The sequence below is a fragment of the Triticum aestivum genome, chromosome 3B (assembly GCF_018294505.1).
Source record: "Triticum aestivum cultivar Chinese Spring chromosome 3B, IWGSC CS RefSeq v2.1, whole genome shotgun sequence".
NCBI lineage: Eukaryota > Viridiplantae > Streptophyta > Magnoliopsida > Poales > Poaceae > Triticum > Triticum aestivum.
The window spans coordinates 43061138-43065889 of record NC_057801.1 but is presented as its reverse complement, the minus strand read 5'-3'; positions in this window follow the sequence as shown (position 1 = coordinate 43065889).

The window sequence follows — 4752 nt, the reverse complement described above, 5'->3', positions numbered from 1 at the left end:
TCGGCGTCTGGTACGTGCCTGTTCCCCTGAATTTCCCTTGGGGTGGAGTCTTGGGGATCGTTTATGTAGTGTGCACGCTAAGCTTACGTAGTGTCACCCTAAAAAAAGAAAAAAATGTACGTAGTGTCCACCTGTCCCCATGTATATAAACAGAAACGAAAACGAAGGAGGTGCAAGGTCAACAAAATCTCCGACCTAATTTTCCATAGGGAAACGTTTCCACCCGGCGGACAGGCCGAAGTTTGGTCCGGTCACGCGCGGGTCTTGCGATCGCAAAGCGATTCGTGGCTACGATTAGTCCTCGCCCAATCGACATTATCCTCTCGCGGGGGTCGTCTTCTCCATGCACGGCGGCCAGGGCAACAACGAGGGTGGTGCTAGGGATTAGCGACGGGATGGGCGGGCGTCGGGCCACCTGCAACGGCGCGGCGGTAGTGCTGCCTACGGCCACAAATAGATGAGGCGGGGACGGCGCCGAGATGCTGGACCTGGATGACGGGGGAATGGCGCAGTGTAAATTATGAAGCGCGCGTAAACCGGCGCCTCAAATTTACAGCACGCGATAGCGTTTTTCGGCGTCCGCCTAACACTTTTTTGCACGCGCACTATTTTACAGCTTCCGCTGGAGCTGTCTGGCACCCAAAAAATCCCGAATTTTAGCACGCGGAGCCGTTTTTGGGCATCTGTTGGAGATGCTCTAACGTGCATACTAAACAAATTGTCTGCTCAAAAGGACAAACGCTAGCTATATATGTGTGTTATAACTTCCACATCATTCACGATTTCACGAGCTCCATCAATTTACTACCCTAGCAAAGGAAGTTAAATCAAGGAGACTAGAGCAGCACACCTCTAGCAAAGGGAGAGAAGAGGCTATAGGGTCACGCCTTTATTCTCAGATGTGGTAATCACAAGCAAATTCGCTAATAAGGCAATTGCCCCTCGAGTCGATGAAATTTCTCTCTCTCTCTCTATATCTATCTATCTATCTATCTATTTATCTATCTATCTATCTATCGCTCTCAGCAGTTCATTGGCTCCTCTAGCATCTCCAGAACGGACACGGCCATGAGGTTGTGTTCTTGTAGCAAAATTCCTAATCTCGGGCTGGCCTGCATGAGAGCTTCTGTTCTGTTTGAGAATACCAACCAATCAACCAGGCTGACAAGCAGCAAATCTGCTATTGGAAATTGGAATACAGGATTGTACATGCATAGCAAGCAAGAACCAAGTAGGAAAAACTGGAGCAACAACCTTCACCATCCGACGAACTGGATACCATGCACTACGTTGATGAAGGATCCATATATAGTGCAGGTTGGGTGAGTAACTTCTACTTACTAGGAGCAGGCATATGACCCAGGTCACGAACAATTATTACACTAACGGGTACCCTGCAACCCTGCACCCTAACCATAAACTCAACAGCCTTTCTCCACCAAATTCAGTAATGGCTGGACAATGTCTATTGTACTAATGTTGTGTATTCACTCACTTTCCTAAGTATTGCCAGAGTGTTCAGTTAAGCATTATATTAAGTGTAAATTGCATGGCAGCTATCGTCGATCAGAATAACATCCTCGCGTAGCACCATGTCCCAAAAATAGGCTTCCTTTAAGAGTGCTCCTTCCCAAGAAAAAATAAATAGAAACATCACTGACGCTATGCTTTTCCCATTATTTGGTCCCCATCGTCGCATAACTCGTCGCCGATGAGCGCGACGACCACAAGCTCTCGCCAGAACTCCAGCTCTCGCTCCACCGCGTACCCACCTCACCAACCACCAAATCGCACTTCCTCCATCTCCCGTGCCGCCGTTGCCTTGCCACTCGCCTGCCTCCATTTTCGTCATCTCCAAGGACCGCACCGCTTCCACTCGCCCGCCGCTGTCGTTGCCATCCTTGATCCGTCCAGTCCCTCAAGGTCCCGTCAACGAGGTCGTCACCTTCTCCACCCTGCGCTGCTCCTCGTACGCCTGCAGTGGGCGAATTAGCAGCATCGGAGCAGCATCACATATGGGGCCGCGCAGTGGTGAAGAGGTGGTCGTGCAACCGGGCCCCGGAGGTGGTCGTCAACCGCACCACTCCCCAAGGTTGGTCGCGCCACATCCTCTTGTCTATTCGATGTTCGAAGCTTACTGCTAGCTTTCCTGTCTGATCTGGCGGTTTCCAACTGAGTAGGAGCCAATGTGTTCGAGGAAATTCCTAAGCCCATCCGTACATTATAAGATGGTAAATTTGGCTACTTCTATTCGTTGAGGTAGCTGTGAGTTATGACATACTCCGCGAGAAATACAAGTGTAGGATTTGGATGGCGGAGTGAATAGCAAATTTGGCAGCAAATTGTGCTATGATGTAGTTGCGAGGAGTTTTTAAGAGGAAAAGAGTGGAAATTTGGCAATTACCTGCAAAGTTTTATTTATTGATTAAATGTTCATTATTTCTTTGCTGCTTACCTCCTTCCTTGTTGTTAGGCTGCTAGTTTTTGCCTGGTTGATCGGTCTCTAAAATTATTAGTATAGGTGTTTTAACCCTAATGCTTAGTGCTAGTTGAACACAGTTTATTACTCTTACAGATTTACTTGTAGTCCTATCATAGTGTACTTTAGAGTTAGTGTGATACAGGTCAACGCTATTTAGTGGCATACTTTTAGTATCAGTTTATTTCCATCACTGATGATGCTATCAATTCAATTTTTTTGTCCATAGGGGGTGATGAGGCTGTGTTCTCAGGAGAGCTCTCACCAGTTATTGTTTCAGAGGTTTTCGACTTGTTATCTCGTCTGGTTTTTCTGTGTCAGGTAAATGCATACACGACCCTACATGGGTTTTCTTTCCACTGTATTTTTTGCCAAGCATGGATGCAACTTTCAGTGTAATTTCCTTTCTGTGCTGGATGTAGTATTTAAGTTTAATCATTTTCTTCACGCATACTTAGATGAGCTTTTCATGAGGTTGTCTGGTTGTATTCCTGACAATAAGTGGGACAGCATAGATTTTGTTTTTGACTGAAAATATAGATGTAGTTCAACCAGTTCAGGGCATGCATTTTGCTGAATCATAACCATAATTGGCTGTAGTTTCATTTCTAGTTTATTTTGGTGCCATTGCTGTAGTTTTCATGTTTTCCCATATGCCATTGATGCAGTTTTTTTTATACCTCTGCTGTACACGTACTTTTTTTGCGTGATGTAGGTAAGTAGGTTGCAGCCAATAATGTAGTTTATATTGATTTTCCATCATGTGCACGATGTTGTTTCGCGTCACCACTATCTTCCTTTTGCAACTTCCAGCAACTCCCCACACCCTACTAAAACTATCGAACACATTTTTTTTAACCTTTCTGTCAAATAAAACTCATCAGCAAAGCAAATCTGTACACCATTCTGTTCGTGCTCTTGTCAGCTGTGTCCGTCTGGTTACTTGTAGTATCTTATCTCTGCTGTTAGTCGATGTTCGGTAATACCAGGATCATGACGTACTGATTGCTGCAATGCTAAGTTGCTAACAGTGCTAGAACTAAATTAAGCTTAAGACTACTGTAGGGCAAAGCACATTGAGGTGCATGATACCACTATCATAGAACAGCAAAAGTTAATTCTTCGAGAGTGCAGATACAGGCAACAAGCTGAAAGGTAGTCCATGTGTGTTCTTACTCAGGTGGCAAAGCTGATGTTTCTTTTCCATCAAAGTGTTCAAGGCAGAAGATGAGCTTTCTTATTTTTGGACCAAGCCGTCCCCAAACACTGAACCGGGTCTTGAAAACGGGACTAAACTGAATCCGTCTTCTTGGTAGCCCGGTGGCTTTTGGTCCCCTTTGGAAAGTGCTGAATGGAGTGCTCCTTGCCCAACGACAAAAAGAGAGAAATTTAGGAGAGGATTGATATGTTTAAGCATTCAGGTCTGGTCGCTCTTATGGATACTTGTCGGCTAGAGTCAGGAAAAAAAAGGAGACAAAGGAAGCCTCGTTCACGAGGAGCCGCCTGCCTCACAAAAGATACAACAGTACACTGGATGTAAATTAGGAAACATAAACAGCTTAACGGGGCTTATCTACACGTGTAAACAAAATAGTATCAAACAAGAGCATCTTTAACAGCAAACCCAAAAAAAATGCCAACAAAATCAAGTTTTAGGTGAAGAGAGGAGATTTAGGTAGCGAAACAAGTTTCTGCTTTTACAGAAGACCTAAAACTGGACACCGAAATTTTCAGAACCACATGAAACATAAAATCTGAGGTAGGAGGTGGATCGGACGGTCACTGGGGCACCGTGCTCGATTTCGGCCGGCGGAGGTTGTCGGGGCCGAGATGGTCACCGGATTCCGAGGGAAGGTGGCAGGGGCGGAAAGGAGCCGGGGGTGCGGCCAACTTCGGCGGTGCTATGCCGCTCGAGTGCTTTGAGTTCCGCCATGGAGTTGTGGCTCGGTGGTGGCCGCGGGGGTCACCTAGTTAGACGCTAATCGACCTCGGCGGCTGGTACGTGCCTGTACCCCTAAATTTCCCTTGCGGTGGAGTCTTGGGGAAAGTTTACGTAGTGTGCACGCTACCTTACGTAGTGTCACCCTAAAAAAGGAAAAAAATTTACGTAGTGTCTACCTGTCCCCATGTATATATAAACAGAAAAGAAAACAAAGGAGGTTCAAGGTCAACAAAATCTCGGATCTGTTCTGACGCACGCCTTCGGCTGCTGCTTTGAACTGTGAGATCGATCGATGGCAGACGACGGCGTCGATCCCACCCAGTACTACCAG